The 23,205-nt window shown below is 38.6% G+C and overlaps 1 protein-coding gene across 4 annotated transcripts in view; it reads right to left on the reverse strand.

Moving 5' to 3' along the window:
• Positions 1–23,205, reverse strand: part of hivep2a (HIVEP zinc finger 2a) — a 123,384-nt gene that overhangs the window by 65,705 nt on the left and 34,474 nt on the right. The window contains exons 1-3 of one of the 4 annotated variants that reach the window (XM_067384171.1): positions 12,998–13,186; positions 9,219–9,433; positions 8,741–8,809 (exon numbers count right to left, since the gene is read on the reverse strand). The gene's annotated coding sequence lies outside the window, so the exon portion shown is untranslated. Of the gene's footprint in view, positions 1–8,740; positions 8,810–9,218; positions 9,434–12,997; positions 13,187–14,558; positions 14,607–23,205 lie in introns of those variants that run through there. The other 3 variants (XM_067384174.1, XM_067384173.1, XM_067384176.1) reach the window with 3 other exon arrangements.

Genomic DNA, 23,205 nt, shown 5'->3' on the forward strand with positions numbered 1-23,205 from the left:
CTTATCAAGACAGCTGAGCGCCCGCACACACACTTGCATGTGGCAACCGAGTGGGCATGAAAACCACAGGCCCGGCTTCATCTCCAGCACGCATCCCTCCACCTCTGCAGAAGCTCACGCATGCACCTTGTCAAACAGGAAGCGTGCTCCGTTGCAGCGGTGCAGCTTTTGGACGGTGTGTGATTTGCATTGACAAAGAGAAGGAAATGAAAGGAGGGCGTATTTCAGTTCTCTGCCAGCACGCCGTGTATAGTGTGCGGCACGATGTGTGGGAGAGCAAGGCAGGACAGTTCCTGCTCGCTCTCTCGCTGCTTTCCATGTGCTTTGCCTACGGATACATGCCGCTCGCCTCGTCTCTGCCCGGCTACAGGAAACAGCAGAGCGCAGGCTTGTTGTCCAGTGCTGGACTATTCAAATTCAAATGCTGTTATCTGGAAGTGGCATGAGGAAGAATAGAACAACTGAGGGGCTGTGCGGTGCTGAATGCCTACTGTACAGCCTGGCTGTAAACCAGGGCCCAAAATACAGTTATTTAAAGGGATAGTCCACCCCAAAATGAAAATTCTGTCATCATTTACACACCTTCATGTGATCCTGTATAACTTTCTTTCTTCACTAGAACACAAAAGGCATTTTAATAAATCAGAATTTTTTCTATATAAGTGAAAGTGACATGTAAAGGCCAAGTATGGTAACCCATACTCAGAATTTGTCCTCTGCATTTAATCCATCCATTTAGTGCACACACATTAGGAATATGTAGTGAACACATACACACTGCAAACTCAAACCCGCAATCTTCGGGTTACTGGTCTGACTCTCAAACCATTAGGCCATGACTGTTCCATATAATGAAAGTGAATGGGGTCCATACGACTAATGCACTATATTACAAGTAAACCAATAGAGTACCTCAGAGATTAGATGTTTTTGTAGGCCAACCCGGAAGTTAGCAGCGCACGGGTTTCCTCGATCGAAAGCCTATGCATTTTTCCCATAGACTTTTGGAAAATCGCAAAAAATAAGCTCAGTGTTTAACAAAGGGTTATGACACTTACACGTTTTGCCTATCAAGATAATCTTTACAAGTTAACAACATTTATACATTTTGAAGCCTAAATAAAGTCGTCAGATATAAAAAGCTAACAGTAGGCTATAAACGGACTACAGTACACCATGGTCGCGGATCAACGTCACCACCACCAATCTTCCACAAACTTTATTAAAAAAAAAAACATTTTAAAAAAAATAAAAAATCATGTTCGCTGATTTTGATCTGCGCTGTGTATGAATACTTATCAACTTTTTCATGAGAAACGCTGTCCAAATGTGGTGTGACTTATGTCATAGATCAAAACGAGAAAATATTTAGAGGCTTTGTTAACCACAGAACTTATTTCAGGAGATTTAGCAAAAAAACTCATTCAAAAAACCCATAGACTTTAGGGCGATGGAACCAGAAGTCCTAAAATGCTAACTCGCTTCCGGGTTTTGCATACAAAAGCACGTCATCTCTGAGGTACTCTATACCAGTGGTTCTCAAACCTGTCGTGGGGACACCCCACCACTGCACATTTTGCATGTCTCCCTCATCTAACACACCCAATTCAACTCCTGCAGTCTCTACTAATTAGCTGATGACTTGAATCAGGTGTGTTAGATGAGGGTGACATGCAAAATGTGCAGTGGTGGGGGGTCCCCAGGACAGGTTTGAGAACCACTGCTCTATACAATAGAGTTGTGTGAAGAGCAATTCGAAAGTAGTTTTTCACTGAAAAGTTCACAAAACCAGATTTGTCCATGAATCAGACTAATCCAGTTCTCAAATTCAACTTGCTAACTCAGTGATCCATTTGTAGCAGGCCGACTGGATTGGAAGAGAAATCGGTGAACAATGACTTAAATTTCAGTCTCATATATTGTACACAGTAAAAAAAAATCCCCCTAAAATTTACGGTAAAAAAACATCAACTGTGGTTGCCAGAACTTTACCGTAAAAAATACGGTAGAAACATTTTCGTTTTTTTGGGACAGCACTTAGTTTACTGTTTATTTTAGAGTTCAAAAACCATATAATTTAAAGGTTTATACTGTAATAATTACAGTTCATAACTGCTTATTTTACACACTTTAAAACAATTCCGTTAAATTTACGGTAAAAAAACGGCAGCTGCAGTTGCCAGAAATTTACCGTAAAAAATACAGCATAATTAAAACAAATCTGTTAAATTTACGGTAAAATAACGTATTTCATTAACGTATTATTACCTTTATAATACACTGACAGTCACCAAACACAGTGGTGATAAGAGTCACATGATGAATCAAAGTTCATCACAAGGAGATTTTCCACAAGCTGAGAAGGACAACACTGACATATAGAAGGTGCACACAGTGTCATTCACACACACACTAAACACCATCATGGTAACATGCATGAAATTTTAAAAATGCAATAAACATTAATTTAACAACATTAGATGTAACATAAAACCCTAATGTACATAACTGATTAGAAAAAAATGAGAAAAACTAAGAAGAAACAGTTATTTCAATGAAAATATATCAAATGTGAAGTGTCACGCAGGGAATTGTGGGAATGTCAATTTACGGTTTTTCACTGTAAATTTTACAATGAATTGTTATTTTTCACTTCCAAAAACTGTGAATTTAACAGTATTTTAACGTAAAATTACATTAAATGTACCGTTAGATCTATTACAGTTATTCACCGTATATAGTACGGAAACTTTCTGTAAACCAATTGACAGTTTTTCACCGCAGCATTTTTACAGTATTTTACTGTTAAAATCACGGTCATTTTTTACAGTGTGGTTTCCATTAATTACATTAAATGTATGGTTAGATCTATGCACTGAATATAGTACAGAAACTTTCTGCCATTAAACATCATCATTTAACATCATTAAACGAATTAACTGTTTTCCACCGTAGCATTTTTACAGTCTTTTACTGTTAAAATCATGATCATTTTTTTACAGTGTAGAATCTGGAATATAACACACAAGTTGTATGGACTACATTTATATTTTCTGATACTTTTATGGTGCTTTTTTGCAGCTTAAAAAAGAAAGCTTCCATTCATTTCAGTTGAACAGAGAGTGCCCAACACATTAGTCAAAATATCTCCTTTTGCATTCCATGGAAGACAGAAAGTCATAAAGGTTTGGAACGACATGAGGGTGAGTAAATGATGACAGAAATTTCATATTTAGGTAACAACTCCGTTAACCTATTTTCCGTCCCACAGACACTGTATCTAATGTAGCATTGTGTGTTAAAGAAAGGTGCGCTCCATGCGTGGTTACTCGTAAACGGTTTAGGTGAATGAGAATGTATGTGTGTGCTCGTTGGTGCGTACGTACGAGTTTCCGTGTGTCTTTGTATAACTGTATGTGTGTGTGGGTGGGTGGGTGCTCTATTTCTGATCAGATGAAACACCTGCACATACTATTGTTCTGCTTGAGAAAGATGAGACTGGTTTTGGCCCCTGTGCGGCATGCGCTTCAGTTTTTACATGTGTATGTGTGCGTAGAGCCTTCCTCTTTGTTTGTCTTTTTTTACTGTTACCTAATTAGTCAGCAAAGAGACCATGTAATCTAGTGACATGTCTGGCAGCATAATAAATTCTTAATGTATTGAATCAATACAGACAGATCAATCAAAGCAAGGGTTGAGGGTCAAGAGTCTCCCCACCGTGCTCAAAGACAGATGTACTGTATCTCCATTCATCCTCACACATGCTGCTTCCTGCTTTTTATTCTTCTTTCTCTGTCTGTTCCTCTCTCTTCTAAGCTCCACTAATACAGCTTCTCTATCCATCTGATTCCATCAAGGACAAAGCACAGTTCTGGTAGGTTCCCATAGTAACAAAGTATGTGTTGCTGCTTTAGGGGGCTTTTGTGCATTGTCTTCATTGGGGTTCACACAAAAGCGGCGGGCTGACCAATAGCTCTCATTTTCCTCAACCTCGAGCCGTTGGTGCGACCTGGAACCCCTGCCGTTGTTCAGATCGTAAACAAACAGCTTTGTATATCAGGGAGGTCGCGCTCTTCTGATGAGCAAGATCCTCCATTAACATATTACATGCAACTGCTGACAGGGAAATATTCGTATAATCATCATGCATAGTGTTTTTGCTGCGTCTTGTGTTTTCCTAAGTCAATCGCTCATACTAGACCGCCTCCTCCACTTAAGGGCTAATGGACGACTAAATGTATCAAGGAAGAATTTAAGTGATATCAGATGGCATAAAGGAACTGTAAACAGGCAGTGCATCTGGGTAAATTTATGCTGTACTACCTACACACTATGGCTGAGAGATGGAGTTTGCTTCATAATGCATATTATAAGACGGAAGTTTCAATCGACAGCATTTGTGTCATTATGTTTTGTGTACCACAAAAATGTATGTCCACTTGTCAACTCCGAATCAGAGTGACAGTGTTGCATCAAAGTAGGAATTTGCAAAGGCTGTAACCCAAATCGTGCAGCCCATCATAGAAGTAAACAAGGCCAGTCTGTAAACGTTAAAATACTCAATGGTTTACCCAAAAGACATAAAAAAATATGCTCATTAATATGGCTTTTTTTTTTTTTTTTTATTCTAAGAAAAATTGATATACACAATTTTTTAAATATTCTAATGACTTGCATCCTTTGTAGTGCCTCACTGTAACCTTGATTATATTGAACCCTGAATATTCCTTTCCTGGGACCTATTATCCCCTTTTCACAAGATGTAATATAAGTCTCTGGTGCCCCCAGAATGTGTCTGTGAAGTTTCAGCTCAAAATACCCCACAGATCATTTATTATAGCTTGTCAAATTTGCCCCTATTTGGGTGTGAGCAAAAACACGTAATTTTTGTATGTGTCCCTTTAAATGCAAATGAGCTGCTGCTCCTGGACTGCTTTCCAGAAGAGGGCGGAGCTTTAACAGCTTGCGCTTCAATTGCTCAACAACAACAAAGCTGGAGAATCTCACACAGCCAAAATGACGATTGTCAATGACGGTGTTCAGCCTTGCATTGTTCAAACAAAGTCGGACACTGATGGAGAGACTCAGGAAGAAGTTACAACTTTTAGAATGCAAAAATGCTGTCATGTTAATCTTTTGTGCCAATCCAGCGTTGAACTGACCCTCATTTGTGAAGCAGTCTGGCATAAAATGACGGCATGGTAACAACACTCTATTACAACAACTGTTCCTCGTCTCTAAAACAGCCCAACATGGCCTCGCCCCCTTTGTTGCATGTTCCCAGGAAAAGGGTTTATGTAAATTTTGGGGTTTATGATGTCACCAACCCGGGCAGAAGCTTGTTGTAGTCCCAACCAGATGTTTGTTGTAGTCCTTAAAAAGCAATTTCTGTAAAAGAAAATATCTCCCTTTGTTTATGCTTAAACAGTAACATTACACACTAAGTGTGAAATGCAAAAGTGAAATCATAATCAAGGTAAATCGCATGTCAAGCAACTCGGAAGAAGAGCATTCAAATGTTTTTGCATCGATTTGTACAGGAAAAAAAGACAAACATGAGCCAAACAGTTCAATCCCTCACTCTCCTTGCTCAGTTTCATTCAGTTGTTTATTGCTTTCTCCCTGTTTGGGACAGAATGCACACTTAACGAGTATTCAGAGAGATTTTAAACCGCTTACGTTCTGAGTTGGCAACAATCAGGGGCTTTTTGTCACAGACTAATTGTAGATCAAAACATTAAAGAGCTGTAAGGCAGAAAGCACGTCTCTCTCCAGAGAACTGTGGTCACTGCATTGGCAGCTCTGACCTTTTTGCCTTGGATGGAAGATGCCTGACCTGACAGCCTCTCAATAGGGTGAAAAGTGTCATGCACTATAGGGACAAACATCTACATATACACACACAGGTCAGGAAATGCCCTGACCATGACCATTTTATGAACGATAATCCATAACAAAAATCCTGAATCGCCACATTGAGCTGAAAAGGTGAGGAGGTGAGAAGGTGAGAAGCATTACTCAATGCTGGCTTATTATTGTTATTGCTGGACTGTTGTTGAGCTGAATGACATCACGCTCGTGCTGGTCAAAAGTTCAGATGGTATTCAATACTAATGTCACAAAAATGTGATCCTGAAAGAATGTTTAAAAATATTTCAAGCATTTTCAAAATGTATTATTTACAAAGACAACTTGCTGATGAAAATAATGGGCTGAAACATCAGTCAGAAATTAAAGAGACAAAATTAGTTATGTGATTAAATGCATGGTGTGCTGGGCACTTAAAATAAAAAGACTACGTGCTTCAAAATATTGACAATAAAAATGTCTTTCTATTGAGTTGTCCTAGGGCTTCACACAAAACAAACATACAGGGAGACCTGCGTAGTCTGATTTGCAACCAAATGACCCTTACAAGTCTGTACTTTTTAGTGAATCAGAAATATACCAATCATCGTCACTGTAATTAACACAATTATTATTGTTTAATTAGCTCAAATTGTTAATTGGTAATTAGGAGTCAATAGTTCATACTTTAGATTAGGTAATGGAAAATGGGAAATTGCCATTAATTAAGTGCTTTCAAACCAAACTTTATTAGACATTAATTGCATATATAATCAGTTCCTTAAAATGTTTGTAAATGCATGAAGCACACACACACATGTATATGTGTGTGTGCTTCATGCATTTACAAACATTTTTTTTTTTTAAGAAATAGTTCCATAAAATGTTTTTAAATGCATGAAGCACACACACATATACATGTGTGTATATATATATATATATATTTTTTTTTTTTTTTTTTTAAGGAATACTTAATACCAATGCAATTAATGTCTAATAAAAGTTTGGTTTAAAGCACTTAATTAATTACATTTTCCCATTTTCCGTGACCTATTCTAAAGTGAGCTAAATTACAATTAATTGTTAACAAATCTCAAAAAAATACATTATCTAGACTAACTCTTTACATATGAGCTAATTAAACAATAATTTGGTTAATTACAGTGACAATGAATGAAGAACTCACTCAGTAATAAAGTACTTTATTACTGTATACTTATTATAGAGTGTAACCAATGAACTTTATCACTGAAATACACACAAATAAAATAGAATCTGAATCAAAAATCAGAATCAAATCGAATCAAAGAGCTCAGGAGATCTGTATCAACAGTCATACTCAGCATACAGGTTAATATATTATCTGGCATGATGATTCACTTCAACAGGTTGCAGTATACAGCATAAATGACGTCCAAAATGTGCAAGTATTTTCCATACTCAAAAGCACCCATACCAAAGCTCCTTTCATCACCTTTGTCATTTTGACCCAAATATAACCCAACCCCTCAGTCAAAGAGGATTGGCAGAATGACCTTTTGACCTCTTCATGCCCACCACACTCGCACTCCCTGAAGTAAACAAGGGCAAATTCATATGCCACTCAGACAATGCCTGACTGTAGTACAGCTGTCTTTCTTCCAGGGGCTGCATGTTTTTCCAATTAGCACAGCGTATAATAACCAGAGGGTACTTTAATGTCACCTTAAATCAGCAAAAAGCATCACAACACTGCTAGCCAATTGGAGTCAAGAACAATTAAATGGCATTTAACCCACAGTGATACACATCAGCATGACAAAACCTCTCATCTTATCGATCAAACCATTTAAAATTGTTGCTCAACATTACCTGAACTTTACAGACTAAACACAAACAGAAAAGTTCAACAGCCTGCCTGTTCCATCCCCTCAAGCAAACTGTGGTTACATCACTGGATTGCTTCAGGCATGGATCAACATTTGCCACCCACAATACTCCGGTCCAGACAGACACAACAGTTCACACACTACCTACGGCCCTTGGTGCTAACCACCGAGCTTCACATCGACAAACACACACTATAACAGACATGACTTCACCACACCCTGAATCAACCAACACACATTCAATTTACCTTTATACACTCTTGTACAATTTGCTCAGCGTAGCTGGTGCCTCATTTTGTTGATCCACTGGCAGGCTTGTGTGGTGCCTGATGGTTATCAACATTTTATACATCTATTTTTACGGCGCAAACTATGTATAGTCAAAAAAGGCTCTTTGTATACTGAGCATATGGTCAAGGGAGACTGAAAGAAAGAAAAACAGAAGAGGTCTGCTCTACACAAAGAGTGGCACACAACAAGACAAATACATTCTCTCAGGCCTACCTCAAAAACCTCCGCTAAAACAATGCATGCACTGAAGATGACTGAATTCAAGAATAGATTAGAAAGTGCATTCTACTTTTACTATTTTCACTTCCTCTTTCCGATTCTAGTCCCACTTATTCGTTCTGTGTTATCTTAAACTCATCCCTGAACAAAGTTGAATGCAAGTTCATCAAAAGTGACTGAAAATAATGAGAGCCGAGAAATGCTATCCAAATCGGTCTGTTGCGAAGATATTCATCATTCTTATAATGAATAATTAGCCCAACTCAATTACCTGCACATTAATTATTCAGTCCTATTAACAAAGCTCGGAAACTGCAGTTTAAAAAAAGTGTGATAGCTTTCAAGTAATACATCCTTGCACAAGCGTTTCTGGGGATGCTTTACCAAATACACCGAAACCGATGACGTCGCCTCTTTGCGAACTTCTGATTGATACAGCTATAAGCATAGCTTAAACACCTGTGCTAATTTATGTAAATCGACATTAAACACAACATATGTCAAACATACTGTACCCAGTGTTTGGTTTTCTTCTCCTGACAGTCCCGGGAATCTAATCCAGGTACACACCCTCCTCACACACCCTGTTTAGAAAAAGATAATGTCATTAGTGAATGCAACACTGGTTTTATTAAAGTACACACACACATATACCAACAAAAAAATATGTGCATCAACATTAATTATGCCATGTCATCTAAGTTATCTATAATCAGGTAAGGTATCTGTATTTAAAGACTACCCATTATCAGCAAAGGTTTGACAGTGTGTTAACAAACTTGTTCCCGTAAGCCACTAAACTTGCGCGAATGTGTCCAGCATCGGTCAGACCCCCTGTCAATGCCCGCTAGCCAGATGTCACTTCAGACAGACTCCATACAGGACTTAAAAACAACCAGCAAAGCAGCACAAAACCAGCTTTTCTTTACTTTCATTCTCTTTTTTTTTTCACCGCTTCTCTACTATCTCCCTCTGCCCAGGTCAGTTGCTCACCTGACATGGCATCCTTCAGATCCTCAGGGGCTCCAAACCTCCTTCCTCTCAGCTGAGTCAATCGCGCAAGCCCGTACAATCACCATTCGCTCACGTTCTGTGCAAGAAGCTATTTCCCTACCGCTGTCTGCAGCCTTCTCGATCTCGCTCGCTCTCACTCCCTCTCTCTCTCTCTCCCTCCTCCTCTTTCGCACACTCTTTGGTTGCTCCCACTCCTGCTACCTTCACTTGCTCAGAGAAAGGAGCAAAAGAGTAAAAAAAATGATCATGTTTCTTCGGCGTAAGCAGCTGCACTCTGATTGGCCGGATGGTCAGAAGGAGGTGTCACAGGCATACGGGCAATGGCTGCAGGCATTAAAATAGGTCTCGCCTTGCCCTGCTGCTGCAGAAAACGAAAGAAAAGAAGGGCAGGAGAGTGAGCACGAGCAAGAGACTACCTCTTTTTCAAAGCAGGAAGGAGGGGAGGCCGTGAGTATTTCCTGTTGTGCAGCTGAAGCGAGCGAGGACGTCACATGCAGCATTCTCACTCTGGCGGGGTGTCAACACAGACGCCGGCTCATCTTGACACTCTCAAGACGACCTCAGGATTACAACACACACATGCAGATTCTTCCCAGCATCCTTACCAGATTCAATTTAACACTGTGATGCGAGTTAGAGAGCTAGATATAATGTTTAATATTGGCATGAAATAGTGATTATTTGCTGTATATGTTGTACAAACTGTTATGAGATTATTAAAACCACATTAAAAGAAGCACACTCACTCTTCACTGATCTCTGATCATCCTTGATAAGGAAACGGACCCAAATATGTGGCCACCCCAGATCGCTATCTTCCTTCTTAACCTTGTATTTTCAACAATAAATCCAATTATGTAACCTGAAGCAACAGGTGGAAAAGCACAACCCAGATGCAGGCATCCATTCTGTCACACTGGGTAAGCGGTGATACGCCTCAACTGTTTCCTTCCATACCAGCACCATGAGAACAAATCCTTCCCCTCGTCATGCATGCAAAAAAAAAAAAAAAAAAACAGTGGCTCACTGCACAATTCAACATTTACTTTTTCTTGTAGCTCAAACAGCATGCCACTAACAACCCCAAGGTCATGGGTTCAAGTGATTAAATGTATACCTTAAAGGGATGGTTCACCCCAAAATGAAAATTCTATCATCATTTACCCACCCTCATGTTGTTCCAAACCTGTATGAATTTCTTTCTTCTGTTGAACGCAAAAGAAGATATTTAGAAAAAGGTTGGTGACCAAATGGTTGATGGACCCTGTTGACTTACTATGGAAGTCAATGGGGTCCATCAATTGTTTGGTTACCCATATTCTTCAAAATATCTTTTTTTGTGTGTGTGTGTTCAGCAGAAGAAAGAAATTCAAACAAGTTTGGAACAACATGAGGGTCAGTAAATGATGACACAATTTTCATTTTGGGGTGAACTATCCCTTTAAATTAGGGGCGAAACAATAGATTCATGTCACAATTCGGTTCAATTGTGAACCGAATTGTTTAAAATTGTTTATTTTATTAAACTTCTCCCGGAGGCACAGGACAATGGTGACACCAGAATAGAAATATTTATGATTCTGCTTAGCTAAAAATACAGAATTATGTTAGACATGCATACTAGCATACATTTAAAAAGCTTAAATATTGTATTTTATTAATGCATTTTATTTTTAATTTATTAATCATAATTAACATGGAAGCTCAAATGTGTGACCCTTTTGGGTTTACCATATTTGATGTTCAATTGCCATATTTTATGTTAAATTAAATCTGTCTAAACTTTCATTTTGGGTGAACTATACATAGTACATATTGTTGCAATCCATGATACATGTTGCATTTTTGTATTAGGATATATTGTGACAACCCTACATTGAATACAAAAGCTGCTTTGGATAAATTGATCTGTTAAATTCACAAATGTAAATACAACTTAAGTGTGCAGTTTGTTCCTTCATCCAATTAAAATGGCATGAGCTCTAAAAGACTTGAAGTGAGAGCCCTCTGTAGCCAATGACAGTGCTGTGGTTTGAGTAAGCGCTGGAGAGTGACCTTTGCCTTCCTAAAATTGTGCTGAGGGTTCTCTGCATTTAATGGTTCGGTTTGCACAGAGGAACTGGCTGTCACAAAGAACGCTTATTAAAATTTCCGTCAAAGGGCTACTTAAGAATTTGAAGCCTTTGAATACGCTTCCCTAATTCCAGGAACCCATTTGTTTATGTTGGCATTAATGAAAGCCATTTTGAGAGGAGAATCATAAATGTGTGTGTGTGTGTGAGGGTTTAAAGTGAGAACATGAAGGTGGGTCAGTTTACCTTTAAAAGTGACTTTCCATCAAAAACAATTACAAACAAATTGCCAGAAAGCCTAGATGTGTCAAAGCTCAACATGGAATCAATGTGATTGATTTTGTTGTGGAAAAAATGCGTAAGGACATTTGTCAAACCTCCAGCTCTGTCTGTTGCTTCTTGATGGATAGAACCCAGGTGATGGAAAACAAAATGATGTTTATGTATCATATGTCAGTGTCAGGAAGAGATACTGTGGGTGTGTTTATGCATTGCCCTGGATATATATATCAAGCCAGAGCAAAGGGCACTGGCTCATCTATTTGGCATAGTCAAATAAACTAATTTGCCTGATGGGTTGTAAATACTTGGCTACACCCTTGACCCTGCTCTGCTACTGTGATGCTGTCACGCTCTTACATAACCTCACTTTCTATGTATAAGAGATATACAATATATAGGCCCGGTTTCACAGACAGGGCTTAGACTAAGCCAGGATTAGGCCTTAGTTCAATTAAGATATTCAAGTAACTTTTATAAACGTACAACACTAGAATAAAACATTACTGGTGTGCATCTTGCGGCAAAACAATGGCACCGACATATTTTAAGATATGTCAGTACAAGTTCCTTTCAGTTAAAACAGCTCAAACATGCATTTTAGTCTAAGACTAGCCTAAGCCATGTCTGTGAAACTGGGGGATAATGTCCTAAATTAATCACAAAAGAACAAAAAAAAATACAAATTCAGAATAAAATGAAATAAAAATGAAATAGAATACAAAAAAATTTTTTTTGACAGACAAGTGATTGATGCAATGTACATGGGTCACATGTTTTAATTATATATATATACACACACACACACATTTTTTTGTTATTTTTTCAGTTCTCTAATTGCATGTAAATTATAATTACATGTATGTAATGTATGTTTGACACAAACAAAAAATAATAACTGTTCTATCATATCACAACATAGTAATTTATAGCAGGTGCCACCTGACTTAAACAACAATCGCACATCGAGAGTCTCCCTAAAGGGGCCCTTCACTGACTGAGAGCGCGTCATGGAACATTCCCGGAACGAGCCAAAGTCCCACCCACCTTCTCTTCTGCTCACACACATACACGCGCACTGGCGGTGTGTACATGAAAATACAGATCACAACATTACCCATGCTGAAAAAACGAACGGTCTACAACAACACAAACAGCACAGACCCTTCAACATTAATGACAGTCGCTCTTAAGATAGAGATTTATTTCGCTTTTCGCACCAGCTGTGCAAATTCCTTAGGATATTACGCAATATTCACTATCTGCAACCAAGCAAACTGGGTATTCCCCACATGTCCCAATAACTGGAGGAGATCCATCCGCAAGTCATTTTACTTGAATCGCTCTTTCAAAAGAATTGTCACTCCCTGACATAGGCTACTAAGAACAAGGTGTACTCGCACTTACCGGTAGAACGTTTTCAAATCCGCCCACAACATTCCAAAAGAGTGTCAAACGCCTCATGCAAATGCCACTGTCGCTTTCAGACGGACACAAAATATCAGTTAAATTCGAATTGTGACAACTCGAAAGCTGCAGACGCCAGGTGTTGGAGTACAATGTTGTGCTTCTTTGCTTCAGGAAGAGATGAAAGTGAGTTAGTCCGCTTCGGCTGGGGCTTCGCGACCGGCTCGGGGGGGGGGGGGGGGGGGGGCAGACGGGGTTATTCCTAGCGTCGCTTCCCAGAATAGAAAAGCAAGAGAGGGAGAAGTAGAGAGAGAATCTGCGCGCGCGCGCGTGTGTGTCAGTGTGATTGTGACGTCATCGGATCCCCCAGCGCGCGTCCCCGTGGAGCGAAGGGGGGAGGGGGGGTGTGGGGTTGACCGAGACTACCCGCCCGGCCTCTTCCTTGTCTTGATAGGAGGAGGGAACTCCCTTGGTGAAATTTCTCCAGAACGAGCTCCTCTGACTCCAAACCGCGACAGATGTCTTGTGTTCCTGCAATTTGATGCATCAGGGCAGGGCGAGAACGCGCAGAGACTTTAGGTCTACTTGAATTGCACATCACAAGATTTCATTTTGAAATTTTGAATATCTACCAAGACGTATATGTTATCGTCCATGTACTAGCCTATTGCACAAGATGTGACTTATTTCTATATTTCTATTCAAATATAGAAGTGACCTGTTTTCCCATGCCTCCATGCATGACACATTGTTTAGGAAAGAAAAACTGTAGGCAGTAAATGATGAGACACCTATTGTCAGCTCTGCATCATTGACTCTTTACATACAGGGTCTGATATTAACGAGAATTTAGGCCTATTTTGATTACTGTAAGTGTCATGTACTGATTGCCATACTTTAGACCAATGTCGAAATCTGAGAACAGCTGGCATATCCCTGTATTAATTAATAGCTAATTTTAGGTCATGAAAACTCTTTAATGTCCAACCAAAGAATTAGAAAGAAATATATTTTGTAAACATTTAAAGAAACGTCATGGCCATCACACATTTCTTTGTTATTGTTAAGGACACAAATTAAATGAATACAGAATATTATAATGTTAATGAGAATTTGGTCATATTTTGATTATATAAGTGTTGTGTAAATGCATTATCCTGATTGGCATACTTTAGAGGTCAAAATTTCACTTTCTCAAAGTCTGAGTAAAGCTAGCATATCCCTTTATTAATTATTTATTTGGGGTCATGGAAACACTTTAATGTCCAAACAAAGGTAATTCTGGGTAGTAAAAAAGACATTTTTAGAGGAAGGCAGTGCTTCAACATTTTGTAATCATTAAAAGAAATGTCACATGTTTGTGTTATTGGTAAGGACACAAATGAGAATTAATAAGTTAAAATTAGTTGAATAACTTACAGTTGTTTTCTGAGTAAAGTTTCCAGAATTGGAAAATTATATACATGTAAACATGATCATTGTTCAACTGTATAGATCTTGTTTGGCCCTAAATAAACAGGGATTATTAAAGGGTAAGAAAATTCTGTCATTTATTACTCACCCTTGTGTCGTTCCACATCCATAAGACCTTTGTTCATCTTCAGAACACAATTAAGATATTTTTGATGAAGTCTGAGAGGTTCCTGTCTCTCCATAAAGAGTTAACACCACTACCACTCCAAGGTCCAGAAAGGTAGGAAAAAGACATATATTAAAGGTGCCCTAGAATCAGAATTTGAATTTATCTCGGCATAGTTGAATAACAAGAGTTCAGTACATGGAAAAGACATACAGTGAGTTTCAAACCCCATTGTTTCCTCCTCCTTATGTAAATCTCATTTGTTTAAATCGGATCTCAACATAACACCGACTGTTACATAACAGTCGGGACCATTAATATGTATGACCCCAATATTTGCATAATGCCAGCCCATTCGACGCATTAGACAAGGAAAGGCAGTATTAACGGCTGGATCTGTCCACAGACAAGGTAAGCAAGCAAGAACAACAGCGAAAAATGGCAGATGGAGCAATAATAACTGACATGATATCATGATATTTTTAGTGATATTTGTAAATTGTCTTTCTAAATGTTTCGTTAGCATGTTGCTAATGTACTGTTAAATGTGGTTAAAGTTACCATCGTTTCTTACTGTATTCACGGAGACGAGAGTTGTTGCTATTTTCATTTTTAAACACTTGCAGTCTGTATAATGCATAAACACAACTTCATTCTTTATAAATCTCTCCAACAGTGTGTAATGTTAGCTTTAGCCACAGAGCATAGCCTCAAACTCACACAGAATCAAACGTAACCATCTAAATAAATACTTTACTCACAAAATTCGAAGCATGCATACAGCATGCATGACAAACATCTTGTAAAGATCCATTTGAGGGTTATATTAGCTGTGTGAACTTTGTAAATGCAATGTATAGTCGAGAGCTCGTGGGGCAGAGGGAACGCATCTCTTAAAGGGGTCGTGCTGAAAAAATCAGTGCATAGTTAATGATGCCCCAAAATAGGCAGTTAAAAAAATTAATAAAAAAAAATGTATGGGGTATTTTGAGCTGAAACTTCACAGACACATTCAGGGGACACCTAGGACTTATATTACATCTTGTAAAAAAAACAATCTAGGGCACCTTTAAAGTACTCCATGTGACTCCAGTGGCTTCAAGCTATTTTAAGGCTTCATGATGCATGTTAAAGTCTCCCTGTAGTCAATAATGTTTTTTCCTGTGAAAAAAATTCTTAATGCCTTAAAATAGCTTGAATGTAACTCTACACCCTTGCCTTATTTAATATACACATATCTATGAGTATGATAATTAGCCCTGCCTCCACTCGCTCGCCCGAGCTCAGACGAGATCCACTGGGTCAACTTACTGAGGTAAACGCTGCACAATAGTATCACTTTTTACAACGGTCGGACACATAACGGTAATTAATGTCGGTGTCTGTGAAGTTTCAGCTCAAAATACCCCATACATTTTTTAAAATGTATTTTTTAAACTGCCTATTTTGGGGCATCATTAAATATGAGCCGATTTAGGCTGCGGCCCCTTTAAATGCTCACGCTCCCTGCCCACGGAGCTCGTGCTTGCCTTAAACAGTGCATAAACAAAGTTCACACAGCTAATATAACCCTCAAAATGGATCTTTACAAAGTGTTCGTCATGCAACGTCTAATCGTGTAAGTATGGTATTTATTTGTATGTTTACATTTGATTCTGAACGAGTTTGATAGTGCTCCGTGGCTAAAGTTAACATTACACACTGTTGGAGAGATTTATAAAGAATGAAGTTGTGTTTATGAATTATACAAAAATAATGTTTAAAAAATGAAAATAATGACAGTCTTGTCTCCGTGAATACAGTAAGAAACGATGGTAACTTTAACCACATTTAACAGTACATTAGCAACATGCTAACGAAACATTTAGAAAGACAATGTACAAATATCACTAAAAATATCATGATGTCATGGATCATATCAGTTATTATTGCTCCATATGCCATTTTTCGCTGTTGTCCTTGCTTGCTACCTAGTCTGATGATTCAGCTGTGCACATCCAGACGTCCTGCCCTTGTGTAATGCCTTGAACATGAGCTGGAATATGCAAATATTGGGGGCGTACATATTAATGATCCCGGCTGTTACGTAACAGTCAGTGTTATGTTGAGATTCACCTGTTCGTCTGAGGTCTTTTAAACAAATGAGATTTATATAAGAAAGAGGAAATAATGGTGTTTGAGACTCACTGTATGTCATTTCCATGTACTGAACTCTTGTTATTCAACTATGTCATGATAAATTCAATTTTTAATTCTAGGGCACCTTTAATGAACTGCTAAACCCCGCCGGCACGTTGACGTGATTAGTTACAAGGTAGTTTGTGACATCAGAAACACCAGCGACTGTGTTTGGTTTACTGCAGTTTTCACGAGTTCACACTTACAAATAATCAGATAGAAAAATGTATGCGTAGTAGTATGCGTATTTGGCGTGCTGTCCGAGGAGAGGGCTCCGAGCTCGGTATTTTGGCCCGAACCCAGATTACTCCCCCCATTCTGGTTAGTATTCTGGAAAGTAACCAGTGCAGGTGTGAGGAGACAGGGTGGTGGAGGGATGCTGTCAAACTGTCGAGGAATATGGGTGAGTCGACCGTGTCATATATATATGCTTTCACTCGTGCTGATTGGGTAGATATGTTGATTACTGATTGCTGACAGCTGGCCGAGATGACGTGATGATTAGTCAGATTATTTGAACATTGCTCCTCCCGAATTTTGTTAATAAAACATAATTTAAAGAGAAAATACTCAGCAATGGTGTTGACTTATGATTTTGCACATGGTTTGTCTTAAAGCATGTTAAAAACACCAGATAGTCATATGAACAACATTAAAAACCTGATTTTCACCACAGGGGAACTTTAAAACTCGCATGTCAATGCACATGCGTTTTGTGTTTACGCGAGAGCTGACATTATTGCGTGAACATGCGTTGGATAATATTATTTTGTAAATAAAGTGGTAAATTATGTTTTTTTTTGTTTGTTTGTTTTTTGCACAAACAAAGCACTCATGTTGCTCCATAAAATTGAGTTTAAGCCATTGGAGTCACATGGAGTACTTTAACTATGGCTGCACGATTAATCGCATGAGATTGTCATGCGTGTCTCGTCAGTAAAGCCGGTTCCCTGATTACCGCTAAATCGCCATCACCTGTTTTTAAATGGAGCGCCTTTTAATAGACGGAGCCCTAGTTCACGGACAAGCCACGCAATATCGCGTTCATTATCGAAGACGATTCATCTGCGATATGAACGCGATATTGCGTGGCTTTTCAGTGATCTACGGCTCTGTCTATTAAATGCCGTTTCATTTGAAAGCAGGTGATGGTGATTTAGCGGTAATCAGGGAACCGGCTTTAATGACGAAATGCGCGTGAGAATAGCATGCGATTAATCGTGCAGCCCTAACTTTAACGATGTCTTTTTCCTACCTTTCTGGACCTTGGATTGATAGTTGTGTTGGATCTCTATGGAGAGACAGAAACCTCTCAGATCAAAAATATCTTAATTTGTGTTCTGAAGATGAACAAAGGTCTTATGGATGTGGAATGACATGAGGGTGAGTAATAAATGACAGAATTCTAATTTTTGGGTGAACTAACCTTTTAAAGTAAACTGGGAGGATTTCTTGCTATACAAGGACCTGTTACTGTTCAATTTGTGTGTGAATCAGCTTTTTCCTACATTGTGGGGACCAAATATCACCACAAGAACCATAAAAATGCAGGAAGGCTTGTTTGAGGCTTCGGTTTAGGGATAGAATATAGAAAATATCTTTAGCTCATTATAAAGTCAGTAGAAATCAAGGGAAAAATCCTGTTTGCGATATGAACCATGTGTATTGTCTTGTCAGGAGTGGTGCATCTGTTCTGTATTGTGTTAAATGGATTATTAGGTTAGAGTGGCTTTCGTTTCCTTTAAGGAGCTCGTGATCACATCAGCTGTGACCTGGAGTTCCCATCACAATGGCAATAGGGATCTCCTCTGTAATCCTCAGCAAGGGCATCCCCAAAGAAGCACTGGCATCTGAGTCACTCAAGCATAATTGACAGCACACAGACATAAATCAGAGTTGCCGGACAAGCTTAGACATCACAGCCAATAGCGCTTTCCCATAGGAAATAAAGTGGAAATGGAAATGTCTGTGCTTGACCCAAAGGGCATGTTTCATCAACATTTATCAAGTCATCGTGTTGCACTGGTTGGCGTTTGCTTCTGGTGAGCGCCTGTGCAGGTGTCTGCATGTATTCAGTGTGTAGAGTCATTTTGCTCAAGGACACCAAGGGTGTTCCCAGCAGCACAGAGCTGTTCTCAGTTAATTATCGGCAGACTGGATAAAAACACTGCTCCGTGCTATTATAAGAATTTGAATGTCATGAATCACAATGCACTCTTGTTTCCCAGAAGTGATCACCACTCCTAGAAGCAAACTATATCTCCCATGACCAGTGATGACTGAAGTATATTTCTCCTCCTCTGCATCTTCATTTATATACGTAGCTATATCAAATACAGAAGTCGTAGCTTTTGTTTAGAGCAAGGAAATTAAGGGAGGGCCTTTATATCCGTACGTGCTGTTGTGCCACATATCTTTGTTTGTGAATGTGTGCATGTACATACTGTATGTGTGTGTTTGTATTTAGACATAAATGCTGGTGTAAGCATAAGCATGAGTCATTCTGAAATATTACTTTGTCTCGTTCCTTTTCCAGATTTGCATGAAGCGCAAGTTTCTTAGAGGTGACTTAAAGGTGCAATAGGACATTCTCTACAGAAACATTTTTTGTTACACTGGTTGAAAGACTGCTGCTTATATCCTGATAGCAATCACTATGTTAAAGGGTTAGTTCACCAAAAAATGAAATTTATGTCATTAAGTACTCACCCTCATGTCATTCCAAACCTGTAAGACCTTCGTTCATCTTCGGAACACAAATTAAGATATTTTTGATGAAATCCAAGAGGTATCTGAACCACACATAGGCAGCAACGTCATCGCACATTTCAAGGCCCAGAAAGGTCGTAAAGACATCGTTATAATAGTCAATGTGACTACAGTGGTTAAGACCTTTATGTTATGAAGCGACGAGAATACTTTTTGTGTGCAAAAAACGATAACAAAAATAACTTTATTCAACAATTTTGTCTCTTCCCTTTCATTCTCCTATGTTGTTGACATTGTAGACACAGTGCAGCGCTTCCAGGTTCTACGTCAGAACGCTGACCCTGTTCGCGCAGACATCATACGTCATCAGCACTTTTCATGCTATGCAGAGTTTATACAGACAGACCTCAGTCATGGAGCACTGCAAACAAACAACAGCCACCTTTTACAGTTCCTACCGAATCAAAACAACGAGCTTATGCTGCATTCACGTCATAACTACCGTAATAAGAGACAGCAACCCGTGATGTTCTAACCAAAGCTGTTCAGTCTCGGATTTATGTGTATCCATGTCAACAGTATCAACGCTGAAATTAATCTGCAGCAGTCAGGTACAAGCTCTCTGAGCCGTTTACGTTCATTATTATTGTAAAGTTATGTGCTTTGAGACACAGAGGTGCAGGAAGACGTTTTAGGGGCTTGGGCCTTTCCGTAAGCTCAGCCGAACAGCTGATCATATCTGTACAGGGAGGGGTTTTATTTCTCATCTCCATAAATATATCTAATAGAAAAACTAATGCAAGGCCTAAAAATTAATTAATCCTTTGCTGATACTTCCTCGTGGAGAGCACAGTTCATGGTTGCATAGCAACGTCAGACGCCACGGGAGCACAAGCACTTTCTACACGTATTTAGACGCGACATGTGAACAGCCCCTAAAACTCATCAAAACTCCATGAAGTACAACAAGCGTATCAATGAGAACGCTAGTTTGAAAAGCATACACTCCGGGGCATTTGACTTTTATCACGGGGCATTTGACTTTTAGCACAAAAAACGGCCTACCTTACACAAAATCGAAAGTGAATTCTTTCTACGCACACTGCAACGGTCACAAAATGATGTCACGCTCTGCGCGTATGTTTTAAGAAGCATAATTTAACATATAAATAACAGCTTTTAATAGCCCACTTAAAGTGTTTAATACAAATAAAATACTACATGCTACATGCAATCTGAGTTGCATTGACAATCCTGTGAAAACAGGGGTTGCTGCAGCACCCCCAGCACCCCCACTTCCCGTTCCCCTGTTGAGACATGAAGTAGTTTAACGCTGTCTCTTGCCGAGAGCAGCTGTGTGTGTGTGCACGGTCATGTATTTTGGAAAAGGCGTGGCTTTGGACAGCGATTTGCAGGGAGGGTGGGTTTGTAAGCTTTCAATGCTAGTAGGCTAATGTTAGCATTTCCCAGATCACCTACTGTACCTTTAAGACTTAAGATGTTAAAAAGTTGTTTTATAGTTGATCAATGTTAACAGTCAGGCAATAAAAAATAAAATGAGTCAAAAAAGACAATGGATATATTGTGGAGTCAGTAATTCTTTTAAGGAATTAATACTTATATTCAGCAAGGATGCATTAAATTTATCAAAAGTGACATTTTTAATGTTACAAAAGGTTTATATTTAAAATAAATGATGTTCTTTTGAACTTTCAATTCATATTAAAATGTATCACGGTTTCCACAACTACATTAAGCAGCACGTTGAGCAACTGTTTTCAACAAATATAATAATTAGAAAAGTTATTTAAGTACAAAATCAGCATGTTAAAATGATTTCTGAAGGATCATGTGATACTGAAAACTGGAGAAATGGCTGCTGTAAATTCAGTTTTGCCATCACAGTAATTAATTACATTTTAAAATAGTATATTGTAATAATATAAGTTCAATTGTAATAACATTTTATATAATGCATTTTAGATCAAATAAATGCAGCTTTGGTGAGACTTCTTTCAAAAACAGTAGTGTATTTTGTCTTACACCTTCTATTCCATTTTGGATTAAAGCAGATCTGAAATATTCAGCATAAATATATCTAATCTAAAGCCACATTCTTTGTAATCAAGATTTCAAAACAACTAGACAGTGGTGAACTTCCTCATTCTTTCTTAAAGACACATTTCTCATCACACTTCAAAAATCTGAGAGAAGTCACGTACACACTCTCGCCTATATATGACACAGAGGAATATATCCCAAGGCTGTATCTGTTTCTCCTTTAGAAATGGTGTAAAATTGCTTCAACAGCAGTCATTCTGCCAGAACCTACACAGAGGGATCTGCCTCTCCCTTTTCCACTCCTAGTTTTACCCCCAGTAATCTGCTCTATATTGTGCGGCTTTCACATCCCTGTGATTAACCTCATACTCAGGAACACGTCATTCTCAGGAATCCCAGAGCTTTCTTTCTGCTCTTATAGCACTGCCAGGAAATTACATAAGAATATGTTACACTTGACAAAGGTCAGGTTGTCTCTGCATAAGGCAGGGCACTAATGTGTGAATCCTTGCCAAAAAACTCCTTTCATCTCATGCACCAAAGCTGTAAAACCACCGTCTAAAAATGACAAAGGCCCGGCGAGCAGACACACCTAAAGTCTCAGAGTCCATACCATTTTAAAAAGTCCTTTATTGGGTCTGCTGACTAAAAGAGAATGCTGCCGTTTGTTCAATTGCAAGCGGTCACCTGGATTTATAATGAATAACATACTTCTTAAATGAATATTGGTTGAAATAACATCATCAGGACCATTAAATTAATCTTCAACATTTTTTTTTTCCAGACACTAAGATTTTGTCTATTTAGAATTATGAAATATAGTAGTTTGGAAACAAGTTTCCAAGGTCATTTTCAATGGAAGTCATAAGTTCTCCCTATTTTGAGGAGCTGCCTCAAGACCTCTGGTGGTTGAGAATGAAATTGCAATATCATCTGATCAAATTTGACATTTATAAGGTTACAAAAGATTTCTATTTCAAATAAATGCTGTTCTTTTGAACTTTGTATTGATCAAACAATCCTGAAAAAAAATTAGCATATTAGAATGATTTCTGAAGGACCATGAAAACCTGAAGACTGAAATAGTGTTGAAAATTCAGCTTCGTCCCCAAAGGAATAAATTACATTTAAAATATATTAAAATAGAGAACAGTAATACTATTTCACCTGAAAGTTACTTTATGTTACAGCCATATTGAGAATAAAAAACTTCTAAAAAAATAATATAATAAAACTTTTTTTTTTTATAATATGTCACCTGGTATTTTAGTGTCACCTGATATTGTGCCATATTTTGTTTGACACTTAATTTTGTGCCTTTTAATTGCCTTCTTTTTCATGGTCAATATGACTTTCAGTGTGAGCTACCTCATCCCAGAATGTCTATCTCATTTTCCAGGATCCTGGAAAGGACACAGGGGCCCTGCACAAAGGCAGTTAACATGTTTCCATGAGATAAAAGCTCAGTGATTCCAGACTCCTCACTCCCGTGAGACCGAAGCTTTGTGTTTGAAATTGACAACTGACAGAAAGCGGTCAAACATTGATGCCTGGCAGTGCAAATGTTTTTCACAGTGGACTTGGCACACATGAATTCTGTCCTCATGTTTTCCCACAGATCATGAAGGACATCCTTCTCACAATCAAACTGTTTTAACAGCCACTGGCTCATTTTTGACTG

This window comes from Chanodichthys erythropterus, chromosome 4 (assembly GCF_024489055.1).
Source record: "Chanodichthys erythropterus isolate Z2021 chromosome 4, ASM2448905v1, whole genome shotgun sequence".
Classification (NCBI taxonomy): domain Eukaryota; kingdom Metazoa; phylum Chordata; class Actinopteri; order Cypriniformes; family Xenocyprididae; genus Chanodichthys; species Chanodichthys erythropterus.